Below are 24,995 nucleotides of genomic sequence, written 5' to 3'. Positions count from 1 at the left end.
ACAAATGTCCTTTAACGCAATCATTGAGACCTGTTCGACCATGAACTGCATAGGCTCAAAATAGCGTGTCCTGATTTTGCAGAGTTAGACGTGTTACAGGGTCAGCATATTTTTTTTGTATCCTGGAACAACATTCCTGCCTGAAGATTTAATTCTAACCCAATCCCTGCCCCTAAACTTAACCCTACCCATACGTTATCCTTAAAATCAGAGGGAAATTAAATAACACTAATGTAGAAGCACCACACCCTGGTAAGCCTAAACTTGACAAAAACAGCAAATTTGTCCCTCATATCTGATTGGTTGATTGGAATGTTGCTTGGTTGATGCAGGAACATATTGCACTTGTAGAAATCAGGTTCTGCCTCAAAATATGCAAAATTTACAACACAAAGGGCTGAAAAGTTAAATTCAACCATTTTAGTTTCCAAATGTTGCTTGAATTTTGATAATTGCATGCCTCAGGGAGCAAATAATTCAGTGTTTACACTGTATTTAATACAACTTCCAACCCATTTTCAGTCATATACAATCAAAGCTTGACAAATCCAATAAAACAGTATAAAGACGGCAGTCTCAGTTGACCTAGCCGTGACTTTGTGTTGCTGCTAAACAGTGATGCAGTCTTGTTATGAGACCTCGAAATAATGGTGTACCATTAAAGCAGCATTATATGACAACAACCTCAAGGAAATCGTATAGCAATGCAAGTGTTCTATTCGACTCTCTTATTTGTAATTAGTGACACAATGACAGATGGTGATGCTCCCAAGGCCTTGTGGTATTAGCATGCTGGCCTCGGGATAGCCCATCACATTATCATGTTTCCAGAGTAATGCAATTGGGTCTTTACTGCAGCACTTGTCAACTGAAGAATTAACCACAGCGTCCAAACGGCCAAATACTCATTTATACATACAACGTGAAATGAGCCGGCTAGAGGCAGAAGAAAATATCTTCAAATCTTATAGACACAAGAATCATGTACTGAATCATGTTTTCAGAAGTATAAAATTTCATATCACTGCAATGCAGACGATTCTCAGCTTTAGCTTCCAGTAAGGCTTGATAACACTGCTTCATTTGATGTGTTATTGGAATGTGTAGATGATATTAAGAGGTGGATGACAAATAATTTTCTGCAGCTAAATGAGGATAAAACAGAGGTTTTAATTCTGGGTTGTTCCACTCCTGCTCTGAAAGCCCAGTTAGGTCCTGTCATCTCTTTAGATTAACGACAGGAAGCAAAATGCAAGTGAACACTTTTTAATGAACGGTCTTAGGGAAAACAGTGCAAGCAGATGTGACGATGGTGACGCAGGGACTTCGGTGGTCAGGATCCGTGATGAAGCGCAGTGAAGAGGTGACGGTGAGACGACAGTTGAAACCACTCGACGAAGACAAGGAACAGGAACACAAGGCAGGAACTGGACACTGGAAACCCAACACGGACGACATCAAACAACGATCTGACAATGATTATAGAACAGCGGTGAGTATAAATAGAGTGGTGAGATTGATTGAAGCTGGTGAAGTGGATGAGGATCAGCTGAAGTGGATCAGGTGATGTCATACACTCAGGCCCACTACACACGTGCATTCATGCCACAACATAAACACGAGACAAGAAGGAACAGAGAATGCGTCTACCGTGACAGGTCCTCTCTCAACAAAAGTATGCAAACAAATCAAAAACCTTGGAGTGATCTTTGACTCTTCACTATTTTTCGACAAACAAATTAGTGCTGTTATTAGAGGAAGCTTTTTCCATTTAAGATCAATTGCAAAGTTGAAGAATGTTCTTTCAAGCAAAGATTTAGAAGTTGCAATACATCCATTTATAACATCACGATTAGACTATTGCAACTCTCTTTATTATGGTCTTCCTCAATCTACACTATCGCGATTACAAATTGTGCAAAATGCGGCTGCAAGACTTTTGACTGGGTCTAAAAAGAGGGATAATATTTCTCCTGTTTTGGCATCCCTTCACTGGCTTCCCATTAAGTTTAGAGTTGATTTTAAGATCCTTATGTTTGTATAGAAGGCGTTTGTATACTCCAAGGTACATTTGTGATCGTATTGTGCCATACTGTCCTGCTAAGGCTCTTAGATCTTCAAATCACTTGCTTTTAAATGTGTCACGATGTCGCTACAAATTAAAGGGTGATCGGGCTTTTTCTGTCGCTGGGCCTAAGCTTTGGAATGCTCTTCCTTATCATGTGAGGTCTGCTCCTTCATTGGATATTTTTAAATCTACTCTGAAAACACATTTTTATTCTTTAGCTTTTGGAAACTTGTAATTGTTGTTTTTATAGCGTAGTTTTGCTATGCACTATGCACAGCACTTTGGATCAATTTGTATTGTGTTAAATGTGCTTTATAAAAAAGGTTGTTGTTGTTGTTGTACTGGGTCACACTCATATAATACATAGTATCATACATAGTATAGTACAGTGATTTTTGAATTGCAGACAGTGACACATTCATAAATCATAGATATCTAGAAACAACTAAAAAAAGGATACTGGTCAAAAATTACATATATATATATATATGTAATAAACACATAATTATTACATATAACATATATTATTTCAAATAAAACTTAAAATATATTAGAAACAAAATGATAAATTATAGTTATAAACCATTGCATATACATATTAAACAGTAACATATTCATTTATTTAGTACCCTTTCCAATTTCCAAATGAATATTGCCATCCAGAAATGTGATACTACCACATTGAACAGTACTAGAAACAAGACGGGTTCCACTTGGAACAGGCCTCACAAGCGTCAATTAAAGATGTTGAGTCCTCGTGCGGTGCGTCAGGAGCAGAAGCAAAAAACAGACACATGAGTGCTGCCAGCATTGCTTTTGAGGTTGCAGAAGCGGAAGGTCATCTTGTCAGTGCTCAGATCATACGCCACACACTGTAACATGTCGGTTTGCATGGCTGTCGTCCCTGAAGGAAGCCTCTTCTGAAGCTGCGTCACAAGAAAGCTCGCAAACAGATTACTGAAAGCAACCTGTCCAAGAACATGAATTACTGGAACCGTGGCCTGATGAGAGTAAGGTAAACTTGTTTGGCTCAGATGGTGTCCAGCATGTGTGGTTACGGCCTGGTGAGGAGTACCATGAAAATTGTGTCTTACCTACAGTCAAGCATGGTGGTGGTAGCATCATGGTCTGGGGCTGCATGAGTGCTGCTGGTACTGGGGAGCTGGGCTTCATTGAGGAAAACATGGATTCCAACATGGACTGTGACATTTCTGAAGCAGAGCATGATGCCCTCCCTTCAGATACTGGGCCCAGGCGGCATGATAACGACCCCAAACCCACCCCCAACCCTGAACCCTATTGAGCCCCTGTGGGGCTTCGTCAAGCGGAAGGTGGAGAAGCGACACGTGTCTAACATCCAACAGCTCTGTGATGCCATTATGGGGTGGAAGAGGATCCCAGCAACAACCTGTGCAGCTCTGGTGAAATCCATGCCCAAGAGGATCAAGGCAGTGCTAGATAACAATGGGGCTCACACAAAATATTGACACTTTGGACACAGTTTTGACATGTTCACTTAGGGTGTACTCACTTTTGTTGGCAGCTATTTTGATAATAATGGCTATGTTGAGTTATTTTCAGAGGACAGGTAATATATACTGCTATACAAGCAGCACATTGACTACTCTAAAATCTATCAAAGTTTCATTTCTATAGTATTGTCCCTTGAGAAGATATACTAAAATGTTTGCTGAAATGTGAGGGGTGTACTCACTTTTGTGAGATTCTCTCTCTCTCTCTCTCTCTCTCTCTCTCTCTCTCTCTCTCTCTCTCTCTCTCTCTCTCTCTCTCTCTCTCTCTCTATGCATGATCTATTGTCCTATATTGTATATATTATTACTACATAATTATATTGTCATTATTAAACAAGCCAAATATCTGAACACCATTAAAACTGTACATTTTCCTTCGAATTAAAAAAATCTTGAATGTGTCTTGAATATATGTGTATTGTTATTGCCCTGTTTCGCCAATATACTTCGCCAATGTACTTGTTTTAAGCATAAATCTAATCTAAAACAATATTTTTTCCTTTCTGGAAACAAAGATACTGATTAAGAAAATGTTTTCAGTGTAAACACACATTGATATAAGCAGGTCACTGAAATAACGTATTAAAATAAACTTTAAATAAACATTTTAAAAATGACTTTAAATAAACGTATTAAATATAAAACCGCAAAGTACACGCTTTCCATTTTTTTCATTTTATTTTTTCATAATTTTGTGAAGACCGCAGATGGGTTGTAATTGTGACCGTGGTTAAGTGGGACTTGCAACATAATTTTATGCACAACGTGCTGCGCATGACAAAAGAGTGCACCTGCATGCAGCTGTACAGTACTGAGTCATTACATCTATTTTATTACTACAGCCAACAAGAAACGTTTCGACAAAGCAATGGTCCATTCAACCTCTGAACATGTCCAGCAGGGTCTAAGAGCTGCCTGTAAATAAAACATGTTTTCATCATAATACACTAAATCTTAAATGGCAGCTTTAGCTCTGTTTGATAACTGCTCTGCTCTTTAAGAAAAATAATCAACACCAAGTTACTAAATGTGTAAAACCAAGTGCTAAATGAACACTCACTAATAATATGTTGGTCTGCATACAGAAGCAAAATTCCACATGGACTACATCACACCAATTACTTTTTAACAGCGCAGTTTTTGCTGCACACTAAATTTAAGGCAATGGCTCATTAGGGGCCATTTTAACTCCCTACTGTCGTCCCTTTTTTACTTTAATGAGGACTGTCTGATTAGAGTGGAAAACATATTCAGACAATCAAGCCACACTTAAAAATGTCTGAATGTCATTACATTGGCAAAATATCAGACCATCGGACAACTAAACCACACTTAAAAATGTCTGAATGTCATTATTACATTGGCCAAATATTAAACCGAGTGGCATGTATTTTTAAAAAATGACATCCCAAACACTCATTTCAAGCAAAACATTACACACAAGAGAAGTTTGATTAAATGACAGAACAATAGATAGCTGTTCAAAAGTTTAGGGTCAAAAATGATAATTTTTTTAAATTAATAAAAGCAATATACTAATTCAGCAAAGAGGCATTACATTGATCAAAAGTGACAGTAAAGACATTTGTGATGGTAAAAAACATTTCTATTTCAAATAATTGCTGTTTTAAAATTTCTATTCATCAAAGAAATGTATGAGTTTGAGTTTAAAGTTTATTTGCCATTTGTACACGCACAGCTAGTAGAGTGCATAGGAAGTTTTTGAACAAAGCTCTTAGAGTCAGCAGCAGGGCCTGAAATTAACACCTGACCATGCGCCAAATGCGGGTGAATTTTGCAATTGGCGGGTAAAACTGTCAATCTACCTGCCGCGTTGGCGGGTAGCCAATGAGAATTGAGTGATTCATTAGTTTTTTGGTTTTATTTGCGTCTGTCCGATAACATCAACAATTTTCATTCAAGCAGCTGATTTCTGTGAATGCATGTAAAATTAAATGTATATTGCAGCACAGGGTGAAGTCAGTATTTAAATGAACGACGATTTGAGACAAACAAATGTACATTTAATGTAAATATGTAAACGACGCTCTCTGGTGCGGCAGGATTTTGAACAAGGTCCTGAGCTGTTGCTGGGCGCCGCGGACAGACGCAAGTACTCCTCGCTGCAGACTGTAGCGCGGTGACATCACGTATATACAATACGTCACGTACGTACGTCACGTATGTGTTACCACGCATGCGCAATATCGCGGTGACAGAGCATGCGCGTACACGGTTACGTCACGTGTTTTGACGTCCTGCGAAACGCATGCGCAAATTTGACATAATATTTTTTTTTAAATGTTAATGTATTAAAAAAACTCTAAAGTAATAATGAAAGCAGATAAAAAGGAGTAGAGCGCACATCCATAGTTTTAACTATGCCTGATTTAAGGTAAACTTTCATAGTATATATTGTGTAATATCTGTGTAATATTATTTCTAAAGTTTACTTTCACATCCTGCTGTACTTCACTTTGTAAATAACAAGATTACTGTAAACATTGATGGCACCTTATATATTTCTTATTTTAATCATTCCCCTTTAATAGTTAATCATTGATTATTTTTTGTGCATTGTATAGGCTATCATAAAACGTTTATTCCAATAAAGTAGTTTGAATTAAACCAACTACATACCGTACATTGTCAATCTCAGTATCCAATATTATTCATGCCAACTCAAAAAAACAAACTCATAACAGTGATAACTTTTATTTCAAAACAAGTGTACAAATACAGATAATTACATACATCTGTACACACACACACACACACACACACACACACACACACACACACACACACACACACACACACACACACACACACACACACACACACACACACACACACACACACACACACACACACACACACACACACACACACCTACTCAGCTTGAAATTCCCCTCCATCATTGAAAAAACAATCAACTGAGCAATAGCCCTCCACCTCCTTATCAGAATAAAATCCACGCAGGACTCCCCTTCTGCCATCACCCACATACCCAGGTGGGCAGTCCTTGTATAGTGCATCGCAGTGCAAGCACAGAGTTAACGAGTACGGCACCCGGAACTCTTGCTTGTATTGTCTGGAAAATGCACTCCAGTTCACAACACCTAATTTAGATAAAATACAGAACAAACTATACTGAATAATTTTAAAGAAAGGCGTTAACATAGTACAGAGTCATACAAGGTATTTAAAAATTTTTTTTTAACAAAGTTATTGGCTTCGTCTGTAAATTACCTAAGAGACATTTCTTAACAACATAAACTAGTTTAAAAAAAGTGTGTCAAAATAAACTTTAGGTTGGCTTGACAAAGCCTATCCTGAAAGTTTGAAATAGTTTTAAAAGCTTGAAGTTTTGAAGGCAATACAGTCTATCAGACACAGACAGAGAGACAGATAGACATGGCAGATAGAGATAGATCGATAGAGAGACAGATAGATGGATAGATCGCACAGAAAGATAGAAATAGATGGATGGAAAGACAGACTTTCTCAAGTACCTTTTACAGTACTCACAACTTAGATTTAAAGAACTTACTGTAATGTCAAGCCATACAAAGTGGGCCTCTTCTCTGAATTTGGGCTTGCTGACAACGTCCTTGAAAACCTTGCACGTCATTGAAAGTCTCCAGAAAGCCACATCGCCGTCGTCTGTGACAACTCCCATCAGGATCCGCCAGAGGATGTCAGATGGCATCTGTCCAAAGTAGCCAACAAACAGTCCAAAATGTAACTTAACATACGACTTATTAAAAAGGTTAACTGATAGATTGACAGGAGTTTATGATGTGCTTACCTTGGGCAAGTAATCAACAAGCAGGGGGGTTTCCATCACCTCTAAATTGGAGAGTAAGAATAAGAGTAGCATCATTTTAAAACCCTGTTATTTGTACTGTTCAAGAATTAATGTGGGAACCAATACCTGCTCTTTCTACTCTCCTCTTTTTCCGGAGTTCTTTTCTTTCAGTGTCTGATCTTCAAATGTTTAAAATATAAAGTCTCATGAATTAAGTTTGTTCTTAATGACATCCCCAAGACCAGGATTGAAATCCACTTGTTAAGATTGATACATGTAAATAATGTATTAGCAATCTATAAACACTTATTTATTTTAAACTGCTACATTTATGTTCACAGATATGTTGGCAACATTTTACATACAGTACAACTTGATCTAACTTACTTCAAAGGATAGTTACTCAGCAGAAACATGCACCACCATCTTCTTATTGTTAGCATGTCACTCTGTAAAACAGAGCACTGATTACCTATTGCTAACTAAGGATTTAAAAAAAATAAAAAAAAATAAAAGCTTACTTCATTGAAATCAAAACGCCCCTCCATTACAATGTAGAGAGCATACTACAATATGAATTAAAGCACATAAGATCAGACATTAAAGAAATGTACAGTATACTAAAATGTTTGTTAATACAACCAACAAAAAACTAAATGCAAAATCTTTCAGATGTAGGGCATTTATTATACTTTCTGGTATGACTTGAGTTACAATGACTTACCATCAACACAAACACTCCACAGTTATTGGAATTTTGTTGTCTGGGAATGTCCTGAGAATTAAATAATAATAAAAATAATAATTCTGATGAAGTTAATACATCAAAAGCTGGTAGGCCTGTAATGCTTAGAATGGTTGCTGGCTGCTTACTGTAATGTCGTCACTGCTGTACTCCCTCCATGGCCCAGGATTTACACGTTCTACTAGTTGTCTCCAAAGTGTAATAAAAAAAAGAAAGAAGACAAACTTATATGGGTGCTTGACAAAGCTAGACCTGAAAGTGTAAACCAATTTTGAAAGCTCTGATATTCTTACAGGGCCTAAAGCCAGACAGAACATTGAATACACACACAAAATATCTGAATGAATCCATCAAGCAAGAAAATGGAACCTAAAAGGACCACAAAATGGGGATATGGTTTAAAACAGAACTACCATAACCCCGAACTCATGAACTCAGAACATTTCATTCGTAAGACCTGTAACTGTTCATGAAACGGCAATCACTGAAGCCACGTCCGTAGAGAGAATCAAGCCAAAAGATCTCCCTCTTTTTTGGCTCCATGATCTAAAACAGTGTAACTTTGACATAAACTGTCAAGTGCTAACACTTTGCTTTACATTTTCAATGTATGAAAAAACGAAGCAGAATTTTCTGATTATTTGAACATTAAAAATAATTATTTTGAGACCTACACAGATCATCCAATGATTTCCAGTCCAGGAAGGCAGCAGAATTAAGTCATGACTTGTTAGATTTTCCTTAATAAAACAACACAAAATTTATATATACATTTAGAATTTAAATATTTTTAAAATGGGTTCATACTGCCTCAGTTACAAAACCTTACAATGACACTCACAGGAACATTAGACATTGGGTCAGCACACAAGGGTGGCAACCAAGTCACGGTCACATACGAATTAAAGACATGGACCATTATGTCCTGTTAAGTAAAAGTGCAACAATTAAAAAAGGAACCACATTCCTATTTTTACACACATCATGCATACAGAATATTTGATCAAAATAATTATTTACATTACCTGAAGGTCAGCAATATCCTTCAAAACTGAAAGACGTTAAAACGTTAAAAGAAATGCATTTAAAATCTGTTAACATTCAGGGACATATTTATTAGACCCCATACTACTGTACTGTACTGTACTGTATGGGTTAAATGTTAAAATACAGCATGTTTGCTGCTTCTCACTGTTGCTTCAACACAACGAAGGTATCTTAAAGCAAGGAAATCCTTCCTTGTGAGGACTGTGTTTCCAACATAAGCCAAAATCTCCCATGATGGTCTCGTCTCCATCAAGGCATAGTTTAGCTATAAAAAGGAAAGTGAAGACTACAATATGTATATCTTTTTTTATTGTTGTCTTAAAACAATAATAGAAACCTAACAGTAATAAAAAAAACGAACTAATCTGGTTCAGCTGGACTGTACTGGGTGACTGTTTCCAGCATACCTTGTTTGGTTGCACATTTAGCAAAGCAGTAATACACACCGTGGAACACTTCAGGACTGAGGAGCACATAAAAGTGGGATTAAATTGATTAAAAAAACATTTTAACATCAAATTACAACTTATTTAAAAAAAAATACATGCTTACATTGGTCGTCTTTTTGTGTTTTGTCTCCTGAGGGTTTCTCATCAATTTGAACAAGTTCTGGAGGTGTGCCTTTAGATGGAATAAAAGTTGATGCATTATATACTTTTATATAAGGATTGAGGAGCACATAAAAGTGGGAATAAATTGATTTAAAAAAAACCCATCTGGTTTAACATCAAATTAAAAAAAATAAAAATAAGTACATGCTTACATTGGTCGTCTCTTTGTGTTTTGTCTCCAGAGGGCCTCTCATCAATTTGAACAGGTTCTGGAGGTGTGCCTTTAGATAGAATAAAAGTTGATGCATTATATATGAAATAATGCTCTAACACAAAACATAGTAATAAGAGAAATCTTACCTACAATAACCTGACCATTATCATTCAATGTCAGCTGATCATTTGGTGACACAATTTTTCTGAGGTTTTCTTTCACACTTTCATGTTGTGATTTGTTGTAGAGGTGGATTATGTTGCGCATTAAGAACACATTTGCTGAAGGTGTGAGCATGTTCATGAAGTAATTATTCTTCCGCATGCAAGCAAAGAGTTGTTCAGCAGTTCGGGTATTTAACCATCCACTTAGTTGTGGGACTAAGTCAACTCTTCTGAGGACATCTTTTGGGTCTTTTGTGTTACACTCGTGAATGCGGTCGTACAGAACATAATGCTCAGAAGACCCAGTTAAAGGATGGCAGGTAGGATCCTTTTCCACCTGTTTGACTTTTAACCAGGGCAAATTCACTGTGAACTTGCTATCTTTAGCCAGCTGAATATTTTCAGCGCTTGGCTCTGCAAGTCTGCCTTCATGAGGGCTAAAAGGTAAAGTCTCTGGGTCCCGGAGGTTAGTGTGTGTTGCTAGTCCTCTGGCAAAATCATATATCGACACATTAGGTAATTGCTTCCATGACAAGAGCAAATCAGCAAAGTCTCTTGGAGACTCTGCTCTAATGTTAAATTTAATTGAGTAAACTACTCCACAGGGACAAGTAATTACTGCCCATCCACCTAAAAAAAGAAATAATTAGTATAATGTTCAATTAAGTGTTAGGTAGAACTTCAACTTTTAGAAATATAACTGTTGTTTGAAATGTTTCATGTTGTAAAGGCTTGTATCAAGCATACTGGACCCTTTATTGCAATCCATCTATTGTAATGAATACAACATTAAATCAATGATACATAATAATATTTATAATAATAATAACTTACCAGAAGCACCCCAGATTTGTTGGAACACTTTTCATATGAGGAGCGGTTTTGCATCTCATCTCTTAACCTTAACACAAGGTCCATCTTAGATCCTTTCGACTCCAAACCACACTCTTTGCAGAGTTTCCGTATGGCTTCAACCTACACCATCATTGACATAAATAAAAAGCATCGACTACTACTTTATTAAACAGTATTATCTAGGATCTCATCTTCATCTTGAAGAGCTCATCTCCAAGTCGGTCTTCAGTTATATGAAGATCAAGCATGTCACACGGCTTGGTTTTCTGAATTTTTGCAAATTCAGTGTTCAACACCATTTCAGATTTCCTTGTGTTGACACCAATCCATGGAGCCCAACAATCGTAACTTGGAGGAACTACGCAGGGGTTTTTCCTTCCACCTTGCATTTATAAAGTGTCTCCATATTAACAACCACATTGTGCAGCACACAAGTTAACAAGCAACACTATTAATAACAAAAACAATGAATCCACCATAATAATAATGAAAATAACAACTTACTTTGAAGAAATCCCCGTCCAACCATCTCTTGTGTCACTAGCTCCCAGAAGGACACAATGTTGGTGTGTCCCTCAAAGTCATCAGGGGGAGATTTTATTTCACTGACTGAAAAGACACAAATGGAATTCATGAGAAACACTAGCATAAAGATGTAATTTCTTGGTGCTGTACAGTGAAGTAACTTACAAGGCAGACTGAATACTCCTTTTTTGTGGAGGTCCATGATTACCACTTTAGGGTAGTATCCACAGTTGATGCAGGAGTACATGTAATCATGGTTTGTCAGCGCTTCAAAGTGAATGTAAGCATGAAGCAAAGTGTCATGGCTGGGAAATTTTGCATTTTCAGTGGCTTCAAGCAGGCTCAGGATTCTGCTAACAGCAGTGTGATTCTACAAGAACAAATCAAACATTTTAAAGGCAAATTGGAATCTTAAGGTTAAAGGATTTCAAATACAATACATTTAATGTTTCTAATTTAAATAATTTATTTCAGCAGCATTATCAGTACTATAATGGGTAACATACCTGAATAGCATTACGAAGAATCATGCATAAATGCAAAGAAATCAGCAGGTGGTCATTAAAATTATGGATCCCATCTGTGAACTCTTGATAACGAAACATCATTCTGCAATTGATGCAGACTTTGTAGTAGGTGGAAATCCCTTAAAAGAGAGGGGTTTGCTTTTGAAACTGCAGTAACTACCAACATTGTTATTTTAAAAAAAAAATAGATTTTACTTATCTTCCACAACTCCTGTGAGGTCAAAATCTTCGCTCTGGATGTTATGAGAATCGGCTCGCTTAGCATCTGATTCCCCTTGCATTGTGAGCAGAAAGTCTCCTGTGGAATTAGGCTGCGTGGGAATTCACACCTAGGTTGAAGGCCATTGATCAGTTCCTTTGGAAGGTCTGCAGGAAGTCTTTTTTCTTTTAGTAAATAAAATACCATTTTCTTTAAGCTTGCATCATTTGGTGGGTATTGTTGATCTTGTATATCTTCTGTTTGGTGCTGACAGCTCAGGACAGGATCAGTTCTTTCTGTGGCCCTTACTTTTCTAAAAAGGGACTTCTGAGTTTGAAATAAGTGCCACTTAGCAATTGATTTGTGCACACATGACTGTTTTGTCTTGTTACATGGGCAACTCCATGTGATTTTTTTGGAGTCAAACACAACAATCACTCTTCCAAGCCGGCTATAATAGGATGTTTTAGGTTCATACACTGAAATATATTTCTTGGAAGAGGGTCCAGCAATTGTCACCTCCACTGAGAGCGGCACACCTATAATACTTGCTGCCTTCTGCCTTTCAATACACTTCTTCTTTCTGTCTTCACCAAACCACTTTTGTTGCACCATCTCCATCAGTTCTTCTTCATTTAGAGTGTTAGTGTCATCAGTGCTCCGAGGACAGAAAGCCAAGGATTTTATATGGTTGCATTCAAATGCCTTCAAACCACTTCGAAATGCAAAGTCAGTGTTTGTGTTACACTGGTCTACCTCACACATGATTCTGTGGTTTGCCCCCCATGCCCTCTTCTGCACATGTATTGGCAGTGAAGGACCAAAGAAAGATTTTTGGACAGCAAAAATACCATTCTCACTGTCAATGCACTGGCTAAGGAAGTGTCGTTCATTTGTAATTGTTTGTTTCACATCTGTATGTTTTCTTTGAATGTGGAGGCGTAGGTTCTTCTTGTTAAGTTCAATTCCACAGTGAATACATTTCACTCTGATTCATTTTGAACCACTTGGGACATGATATTTAGGAGACACAGACGTGTCTGGTCCATTTGGTAAAGGCTGAGGTTGCAGTTGAAGTAGGGGTGCTGTCTGAGCAGACCCTGAGGGTTGAGGTGTATGAATACTCGGAGAAGATGGAAGTGATGGTACCTTAAATAGTTGAGGTTGAGACAGTGGAGTAAAGGGTGTGGGAGACACAGACGTGTGTGGTCCATTTGGTAAAGGCTGAGGTTGCAGTTGAAGTAGGGGTGCTGTCTGAGCAGACCCTGAGGGTTGAGGTGTATGAATACTCGGAGAAGATGGAAGTGATGGTACCTTAAATAGTTGAGGTTGAGACAGTGGAGTAAAGGGTGTGGAAGACACAGACGTGTGTGGTCCATTTGGTAAAGGCTGAGGTTGCAGTTGAAGTAGGGGTGCTGTCTGAGCAGACCCTGAGGGTTGAGGTCTATGAATACTCGGAGAAGATGGAAGTGATGGTACCTTAAATAGTTGAGGTTGAGACAGTGGAGTAAAGGGTGTGGGAGACACAGACGTGTGTGGTCCACTTGGTAAAGGCTGAGGTTGCAGCTGAAGTAGGGGTGCTGTCTGAGCAGACCCTGAGGGTTGAGGTGCATTACCAATCAGAACCGTTGGTGCTGCAGTTTTTTGCAGAGATTGAATCTTTTGTTTGCAATTTGAGAGGTGAATTTCTAATTGTGCTTTACGTAAAACAGTGGTGGAACAGTATAAGCAATGAAAATGTGAATTATCTCTGCACCTGATGATAATGAAATCTGAAAATGTAAGCAAAACCATTGTAAGATGCAAATATAATAACAAAATAATATGTTGTATGGATGTTAAAGCACTACACACACCATCTTCCTGTATAGTTGTCTGCAGATGATGCTCCAAATGTTTGACAACACTGTTAAAATCCTTTGGTTTGTAAACCCAGGTCTCACAGAATGGACAGTGATATTTGTCACAACATGAGCTGCATTGATTTATTTGAATGTTTTCACCTTTTTTAAGGACACTAACATGCATCTAGAAAAGAACATCAGCAATCAAGTTAAGGTTTGCTTCTATTTCTGACATTTACAGGGTTTCTGCCACATGAGGGTCAATTTAAGATTTCCTTTAATACCTTTTTAAGAGTAAAGAAAATGTATTGAATAAATCTAAGGGAACTCAATACATTAATATGCTATCTAAATAATAAAAACAACTAAGGATAATCACAATGAATTTTATTTTAGCAAAATACAATGTTCAATAACTTACAGTACATTTACTACATTCAGGAATGTAATTTTAACAGTACGATCGTATACTGAACAACAATTATTTTGCAATGGATGCAACAATCAACTACATGAATTAATTAATTTAAGTCTTTCTGCTCTATTTGAAAACATCTTTCAAGGCTTAATTTGTTTAAAGGCGAATTAGGCTAAGACTTCTACATATCATTTTAAGACTCGCTGAAACCCGGTCATTTTGATAATATGACATCATAAAACATATCATAACTTTTTATTTTTAAATCTAAAACATTTATGACGCGATCTATGGCATCACTTACAATTAAAAGTCGTTAACACAAAAGCACAATTGTTAAAACAGCATAAAGATTGCTTATTGACTTACTGCTATCGAATCCATCGCCGGAATTGATTGTAATGAATTGCGCGTGCGCATTTGCGTATACTTTGCGAGTGCGCAGATGCGTATACTTTGCGCAATCGTGGTAACACATGCGTGACGTACCTACGTGACGTACACACGCCGCTGGTGTGTGTAAACTGATATAAAGTAATGTGTTCGAATTCGAAGAAGTGGTTCTGCGCGACGCGGCGCCGCGCATCAGGTGTGCGACACCCTTAAAGGGTATGTTCGCCGTTTTACAAGTAAAGCCCTGTTTTAAGATCGTTTCTGATGAAATCGAACGGTTAAGATTAAAATTTGGACACATGCTGCTGTCCCGAGAATTTTAGGTTTTTGTGTTAGCAGATCTTAAAACAGGACTTTACTTGTAAAACGCCGAACTTACCATTTAAGAGTTATTATTACTTATAATGATTTTGTTAATAACTTGACAGCACTTAAATGTGTATTCTTACAAGTTAAAGAACAATGTTTTTGTGATTTCTATTTTTCACCTTTATGAGGCAAAAAAATATAAAAAAATTGGCTGGTAAAAAGTTACTGTGGCAGGTGGATTTTTAAATCCACCTGCCACAGTGGCTGGTGGTCAAAAAAGTTAACTTCAGGCCCTGGTCAGCAGTATAAAATAAATAAATAAAGAATAATAATAATAACAACAATAAGCTATATCAGAGCTCTACACACAATAAATAAGCACCAAGAAAGTACAATAAAACACACACTATACCAGGGCTATTCAGCTAGCTACATTTGAGGGATGGATTATCAAATCGAAAAGGGTGGGCCGGAGAGTTGGTTTGGAGGTTTAGCCTATTTATTGAAACATAATAGTTTCAATAAATAAGCTTAAGTATACCAAAAAAAGTGTTGTATTTACTTGGAAATGTGGTACTAAACACTATGCAAATATATAAGACCATAATAAATAAAAACTTCATAATTTACAGCTGTGTAGCCTACAACTATTTTCCTTGGAACAAATAAATCGAACCAAAAGAATGATTCATTCACGAATGATTGGTATTGCTGGTTAAGTCGACAGAAATACGGGACACACATAATAACTGCTGAAATATTGGCACGTAAAGCGTTTCTCAGGTCAATCGGAGCGCGTATCAAACTAAATTAGCCGCATCGCTAGGAAAAGAGGGGGAGGGAGGTTGGTGCCGGTGGGGCAGGATAGAGATGATTGGTGGGCCAGATTTGGCCTGCGGGCCGCCAGTTGAATATCCCTGCACTATGCAATGAGATACATACTATAAAACACTATTACTTTCATATGAGAATAATGCACATTTTGCAGTTCACTTTGCCCTGAGACGATACATTATATGAATAAGAAAACTGCGGTAAAAAGTCTCTGTATGACGGATATGAACATCGTATAACCATATAATAACCTTAGCAACAAGTCTCTATATAACAGAGATAAAACCTTGTAAACTTACAGAAGTGAGGTAGACACTCGTTCCTTCTATCAGTCTGACTATGGCTAGAAAGAAACTTATTAAAAAAACATGCTTATGTGTAATGATAGTGTCTGGTCTACTGTTTATCAGGTTATATATTGAGTGTTTATGCCTGAGGAAAGAGTGAGCTGGATGGTATGTTTCCCTGAGGATGTTCTGTGCTTTTTTCCTGCAGAGTTGTGTATATAAAGTGTCCATGGATGGGAGGTTAGATCTAATGATCCTCATTGCAGTCTTTATAAACTTTTGGATAGCCTTCCTCTCTGGCTGGGTGTTGCCCCCAAACCAGACAATGATGCCATTTGTGAAGATATTCTCTACAAGTCCTCTGTAGGTCTGGGCGGCTGAGTCTGGTCTTTATTGCAGCCTGATGAAATAAAGCTGCTGTTGGGACTTCTTCACTGTGGCAACAGAAACTTCAAACCTCAGTCCCCTTGATGATGAGAGGCTGTAGAGTGTAGGATTTCCTTCAGAGTGTAGGTGTCCATTATTATCTCCTTGTCTATGTTGAGGATGAGGTCATTGACCTCTCCATAGGCCAGAATATTGTTGACCAGCTCCCTGTAACCAGACTCATCCTCACTCTTTAATGAGGCTCAGAATAGTAATACTTCACACAGCGATTTCGGAAAATACACTGATAATGTGTCCCGGGATCGTATAATTTTGGTTCATTCACTGGCGTTTTTCTGGAATCTGTGTGTGCGTTCAAACACATTCCATAAAGATAATGTAAATCAGGATGTGATGTGTAATGTCCTCGCAGCGTCTTAAGTTTGATTATGATCTGAGATTTCTCTCTGGAGAAATGTTTCTTTTTTTTATTCGATCATAAACCAACGCATCGTGTACCATTCCACTAAGCTGGCGAACGATTTCAGCTTCAACACTACGACACACTCCTTATAGTATTGGTCCTGCCTTTTGCTCACACAAGGCACATTCTGGGACTGATCCCAGCAATGTTACTAGGTCCCCATCCTGGGATCAATCCTGGGATCAATCCCGGGACATATTTGCGTTCACACAGAAGGCACTCTAGCAATTTTCTGGGATCAATGCTCTGTGTGAAAGGGGCTGTTGAAATGGGACCTCGATGTATGTCAGCTTCCCAATTAGCTTTCCTGGTCGGGTGGTATTGAAGGTAGAACTATAATCCAGGAAGATCATCCTTACATATGTCCAGATGTTGGAGTGTATAGTGCAAAGCTATGGCCACCGCATTGACGGTTGGGGGAGGTAGGCAAACTGTATGAGATCAGCAGTGTCTAGAACCACATAGTTAATGTATGTAAGTGCCAGTTTCTCTAATCAGTTCATGGCAACTGATGTAAGTGCTACTGGCCTAAGTCATTCAGGGTAGATATATCTAGTTTCTTAGGGTATGATAGTAAAAGGACTTAGAGGGGTAGTTCACCCAAAAACAAAAATTAGGCCATTATTTACTCACCCTCAAGTTATCCAAGGTGTATATGACATTCTTTTTTCAGACAAATACAATAGGAGTTAAAGTAAAATAACTAGCTTCCGGCCAAACGAACATCCGGATTCCACTTACGACTAAAGCACAACTTACACAACTTGTGACGTCGGAAGTAACGTAGTGCGTCATGGCGTAGCGTAAATGTCAGCAGTACGAAACATTACTCACATAAGTTGTGCTTTAGACTTAAGTGGAATCCGTATGTTTACTTTATAAAGTTTTAAATATGGATATTTGGTTCAACTTTAGTTTGATTGTCCACTTTAGACATTCTACTAACTATAAGTAACTTTGCAACTACATGTCAACTAACTCTCATTAGAGTGACTGGTAGGTTATGGTTAGGTGTTAGGGTTCGGGTTAGTAGAATAAGTTGACTTGTAGTTGCCAAGTTACTTATAGTCAGTAGAATATCTATTGGGGGACCAATCAAATAAAGTGTTAGCAGATATTACTACTACTCTAATGAGAGTTAGTTGACATGTTGCAAAGTTACTTAAAGTTAGTAGAATGTCTAAAGTGGACTATTGAAATAAATTGTTACCGGATATTTTTCTTACATAAATGCATCGCTTCGCTTCAGAAGGCCTTTATAAACCCCCCGGAGCCATGTGGAGCCATTCAGAACCTGTGCGTGTGTCACCTGGAGTACATTGTCCTCGGGTTGCATAAGAATTTTGAGGGGTGTCTGTTTTTCAATCTGTCAAATCTAGCATAGAAACTGTTGAGGCTGTCTGGTAAGATGGTGTCTCGGGTCTCAGTCCAGTTTGTTTGCCTCCTATAGTTGGTGACAGACTGGATTCCCTGCTACATACTGCATGTATTGTTTTTCAGTAATAGCTTTTAAGTTTTGGGGAATATGCCCTTTTTGCAGCACTGATGGACTTCCGTAACATATATATCTGTAACTTGTTCTCCTCTCTGTCCCATGACTTGAAAGCTTCCCGTCTTTTCTTCAAGGCCATATCTCCATTAAACCAGGGCTTTTGATTTGGGAATACACAAACCTTACTGTCTGCGCACCAGGACTGTTTGACGAAAATGGCTGTGCGTCCCACAAAAATATGATAATAATCAGAAATGTTTCATGAGCATACAGCAAGTCAGGATATTAGAATGATTTCTTAAGGATCATGTGACACTGAAGACTGGAGTAATGATTATGGAAAATCAGCTTTGATCACAGGAATAAATTACATTTTAAAGTTCTTAAACACAGTTCTTGTAATAATATTTCAAAATATTACTGCTTTGACTGTATTTTTGATCAAATAAATGAAGCCTTGGTGAGCATTAGAGACTTCTTTCAAAATTTTACCGATCCTTTGAATAATTTCATTAATAGTGTATTAATAGTCCATACTATTCTGAATGATAATATTGTGAAACTTTATGGTTGTCAGATGTGGATCGTGTTCATAGTTGATATGATGAACTACACCTGTGAATACTTTGCTATAGGACATGCGACTTCATACATCCACTAAAATCCACTTTAGACCAGTTAATAACTCAGAAAAGATGTAATGACATCAAGTGTGACTTAAGTGTGACTTCACTAAATGAAGTGTCCTCATGCAGTGAATTGTTTTAATTAGCTTTTATGTACCGGTCAGAATGAAGAGGACAGGTGTGCATGCAGATGCTCGTTCTAATGTGGATCGCACCAAAAAAAAAAGAGGCTCTTTAATGACTCCACGGCGGTGTGCGTTTGTTTAAAGATCTGTCTGTCGGATCGGAGAGGGCTCCCGTGAGAATGAAACAGTTCTGTGGTCTTTGTGCAAAAAGGGAATGTGACAGCTGTACTGTTACCATGGTCCACAGCGCATATTTATATTCTCACACGTATGCTGTGCGATACACATGCCATGCACTCACAAAATGTCGATCCCATCTCATATCCCGCTTACTATTTATATCAGTTTCTATGGCCATCTGCACAGGGCACCATTATTCCTGGTCACTCTGTATTTGGGATGCTCGTTGCGCTGGTTGGTGTGTGTGTGTGTGTGCGTGTGCGTGTGTGTGTTGGGGGGGGGGGGGGTTGCAGTTGCTAGGCAGTGGACCCGAGAGACTGCATTGTCCAGATGCTGCTGGCTTTCCCAGGCTGCCTCTTCTCCAACCAGTAAGAACACCACGCTCTCATTTCTGAAGTGTGTTGCTGCATCTGGGGTGCTCAAAACAGCAGGGAATAGCTCACACACTTGTGCACAAGCGCACAGACACACATGCTCTCACACAAACCTGACAAACTTTACTGTGGAGCACAACCGGTGCTCCATTCCAGCACTGCGGAAACTAAGATGGTCTGATTTTGCACAAGTTACAAATTTTCCAAAAGGTTGTTTCAAACTTTGGAAATTTGCCCTCATAGTTCTCTGACAAGGTTTGTGCTGTTAATATGCTCAACTGTTAAAGGTGGGATATTTTTTTTCCAATGAAAGAGTGCATTTCTTAAAGCTGCAGTCCCTAACTTTTTTGTGTCTATTCATTCTAGGCTCATTCTTACGTACTAGAGCACTTACTTACGCCACTCTTCAAAAACGGTGCTTTAATTCTCTCGACAAGCTAAAAGACGTGAATTACATTTTTATGTATTCTTAATAAAAGATACAGATTGTACTGAATGTCGATTGCTTATTTTGCTCAAGACAAGGATTTATTGAGTCCACATGTCAAGCAGAAGAAACTGCTTCTAACCACAGGTCGAGAGCTGTCGTTCCAACCATGCAACTTTGCGATGTTGTTTGCGGATGTTCATCGAAATATGGTTTCGGGAAAGACTGACTCGCTGAACTACGTTGATAGCGATGGAACTTGCGACTATAGTTGATTAAAGATGCTTTTGGGGAATGCACCCCAGACTGGTACGGGTCGGCACCACTGTGGAGTAACCCAGTACCTGCGTGACTCGTCATAGACATAAACAGTGAGAAGTAGCTCCGGCAATGTTCTTCTGCAAGATTCATTTATTTCTGTTTGTTCGTGTACCACAATGCATCAGCGCATGTGTTCAGTATAACGATACATATCTGATGGTCTAAAATCGCTTAAATGTTCAAAACATGCAATTGACAAACTTTCGAGAGAACGAAAGTGATCTTGTATCAGAGCTTGCGCACTGTGTGTGTGTGTGTGTGTGTGTGTGTTCTTTACTGATGCCAAAATGTGTCCAAAAGATGGACACTGCATTTTTCTTTGGTACAAGCTGCTCCAGTTGCTCAGTTGACTCGCCGTTTGAGTTCTTGTCCATGCTGCTTCCATGCTGCTGACTGGATGGGGCGGAGTCACGTGGCTACACACACTGTGTATGTTTTAAGGGGAAAGTATGGTTTCACTTTATTTTGATGGTCCCTTTAACACATTATGTTGCCTATAAGTAACATTGCACCTAAATGTCTACTAACTCTCATTAGAGTGTCAGTAGTGTATTAGTAGTTGACATGTAGTTGCAAAGTTACTTATAGTAAGTAGAGTGTCTGTTGGATGACCATCACAATAAAGAGTTAGCAGATATTAAGCAGACAGTCCACTAATACTCTAAGGAGAGTTAGCTGACATGTAGTTGCAAAGTTACTTTTAGTCAACAGAATGTTCAAAAGGGACCATCAAAATAAAGTGTTACGGAAAGTATTAACAGGATTAAAAAAACGAAATAACCAACATGGGAAAATTACGTTGGTTTCTAAATTTCGGTTTCGACTACATTTTGATTAATCGTCCAGCCCTTACCATCTGCGACAGGACATTCTGTCAGTAGCACTGGGTGACTGGAAATTGAATTGGTCCAAAATCATGCTCCTTATAACTCTATATTAAACATCAGATCTGTTCTGATTGGCTGTGATTGTGTAACATCACGAAGCAATCGCTGGAAACTTTTGCATTGTGCTTGGTTATTCTCCATTTGCTCTGCTTTTCATCTGTGTAGGAGAAACAATTAAGATATTAAAGAAATGTTCTATTGGGATTGGCGTCACTAAACATCAAAATAACCTTAAAAACAGTTCCTTGTCAGCATTAGTTTCGGCGTGTTCCAGAGATTAGCGTTCAGCACGGCGGTCAGTAGTCACCTCCCGTCGAGTGTGCCAGAGACTGTCACCACTGCTCTGTTAAGTCCAGAAATGTCTCAGGAAAGGAGAGAAGACAGCTGTCTACCTCACTTTCTGTCTCTCTGCTTCTTCTCTTTCTCCAAACACCTCTCATAAATATTCAGACCTTTCGGTTTGCGTGTGACCCGGGCCGTGCCACCAATTGTTATACCTAAACTGACAACCCTACACCTCTCTCTCTCAGTTCTTCTTGGCCGTCTTCCATCTGTTCCCTGCTTTTCTGATGGAGTTGGGAAGAATCGCCTCTGTCCTACAATGAATGATAATGACTGAGGAAGAAAAAGCCATCTTGACCTGTTATTGAAAATTTTTAGTTAAACACTTATGAAAAAACATAGTTTTAAATAGCTAAATCATTAGAAGCATAACACAAACATTAATTTAAATGTAGTCTCGACAAATAAATATCACCCATGGTCAGAAATTAAGAATAAAATATCCATGTATGCACATGCATTGATTTATTTGACCTGTCAATCATTTTCATTTTCAACTTTGAACCCAGAAAAACATTCTGAGTTCTATGCACCACTTTTTATTTTATTTTTGTTTAAGCTTTAGTATTTTTTGTGCTTAAAAAAAAATCTATTTACCTTTATTTTTATTTCATTTTTAGTAATTGTAGTACCTTAACTTTTAATTGCCAAGGCAGAATTTCTCATTTTATTTTATTTCAGCTTTATTTTAATTACTGAAAACACTAATAACAACTACACTACAGTAAAAATAAAAGTCTCAGCCAACATTGAACTGATTTTACAGCAACAGATTGGTATAGTACAACAACAACATCAATAGTAATAATTATAAGAATTTTACTTAGTGCGTAAAACTGAAAATGTGTTTCTGGTTCATGACTAGAAATAATGGAGCAGGTCATATGTATCATTGAGTAGCCTATTGAGGAGTATCAATACAATAGTTCAATTGCTTTAAAATCATATAAGTGTGTTTCTGGTTCGGGAATCAAAGTAATGGAGCAGGTCAAATATGTAGCATTCAACACTGAATATTGTATTGATACTTTTTGATCTAATTAAAAACAGACTATTTCACCCCGTGTGTGCTGTGTTTAGCTTAGCAACATGCTAATGCCAAACTGTATTGGAAACAATTGTGAGTCTAAACACCTGTGTGGGGCACTATTGTTGTAATGCTATTACCATAGGCAGCAGACAGCACTGCAGCTCACTAGGTTTTGGAACAGAGCTGTTGTGAGGCGGAATGGAGGATGACAGAGGCTAACGGGGGTTCGACGTTGTGGTTGACTAGCTGGTTCTCTAGGCTATAAATCATGTCGCACGATTGTTCATCTGAACACTCCTGCTCTGTGAAAGTGCTCACCGACCAGCGACTGGAAGAATTTCACTTTAATTCCCTTCATTTACATATCCCTCCATCCTCTCGCACACTTTGAATTCCCTTTCCGTCTGTTCTTCCCTAAATTTGTTTTTGTGTCTCTTTCACAGTTTAATGAGATGTGGACAGGATGAGTCTGTCCATGTTTTTCTGTTGTGGTCATCTAGCGGGTTGTTTGTACTACTTCAGCTTATTTAAACTGTTAGATCTAAACCTTAATACACACTGTCAATGCTATTTTAAAGACAAAATATTCACATCTTCAGTTCTGTCCTTTTTTGTTTTTGTTTCACCTCATTTTCAGCTTTTTCTCTCTAAACATCTTCAATTATTTGTGGTCCAATGCTTTAGTTATAACTACGCATACAGTGGGAAAGTAAAATTATAAAGTAAATCTCTCTATTAGATATTAGACCACTGAAGTCTCCTGCTGTCAGGGCACGTGAAGTGGCAGGAAGCACGAGGAATCACAGGAAACAGGAATTTTAATATTACAAACTCAGGAACCACATCACACATAATACAACGACGAGAACAGACAAGGAATAGGGAGAAACAAAGGGCTTAAATGCTTGGGATAACAAAGGAACATAATCAGGAGACAGAGGTGAGAGACATGATAACAATGCGACACAGGAATTTTAACGGAGGGATGACGAGGAGCGGGAAAACTGAGAAACAGGACTATACCAAACACACTAGGAAGGGGGAAACTAAGGAAAACAGACCCGAGACAAAACATAATCCTGACACCAGGGGCCCGTTCTTCATACGTCGTTAACTCAGTTAGCTGGATTTGATTGTTGGCGATTTGGCATGATCTTGGATTGTTTGGTTCTTCGACGCTCATCCTGGACGTGCTGTCACAGCAACAGGTGCGTAAGCTTAAACCTGCTTGCGAGCAGGCTTATTTCATGTTAACAGGATTCGATCGCGGCTTCATAAACGGAGCTGATACGGGAAGTCCTTTAGCACAGTACGATAGTATAGGATACTTTCTGAGATATATATTTTTTCACGTGGAACATAATAGTAATAGTAATATAGGGGTGGTGATGGTGCAGTGGATAAGACACATGCCTTTGGTGTGAGAGACCTGGGTTTGAATCCACTGTAAGACACCAATGTGTCCCTGAGCAAGACACTTAACCACTAGTTGCTCCAGAGGCGTGCGACCTCTGACATATATAGCAAATAAGTCGCTTTGGAAAAAAGCGTCAGCTAAATGTAATATAATAGCAAATTTACAAAAAGGCAGTTGACTGACTAAAATCTCTTAGATGGTGTGTGACTATGTTCCATATCACAAATGTGGAAGCAAAATGGCCAGGATCTGTGCATGACTCAAGAATTTTCAGAGATTCACATTTATGCACATTATTTGAACGTGGTAAGGAAAATTATAAATATCAAGCTCACTGTATTACATACACTTATGCTGATCCTAACAGAACTGCTTTTATCCATTATACAGGTGATTACAACAGGATCCTGTTTGGAGACAGGTGTTTTATGACCCCTTTCCCTGACCCAAACCCCAGGCCAGTTACAATGCAGCTCTAGCCAGGACAAGGGCAAACAATGAAATTAACTTTGGCCAACTAAACCATTATGTAGAATATTCTTGTACTTCACTTTCATGTTCTAGTGTGGTGACTCTGACATGACAATGAAGAAAGTAATTA

The sequence above is a fragment of the Siphateles boraxobius genome, unplaced genomic scaffold (assembly GCF_051911475.1).
Source record: "Siphateles boraxobius isolate OS27281-9 unplaced genomic scaffold, OSU_SipBor_1 37, whole genome shotgun sequence".
In the NCBI taxonomy this organism is placed as follows: domain Eukaryota; kingdom Metazoa; phylum Chordata; class Actinopteri; order Cypriniformes; family Leuciscidae; genus Siphateles; species Siphateles boraxobius.
Note: the sequence above shows the minus strand (reverse complement) of the source record.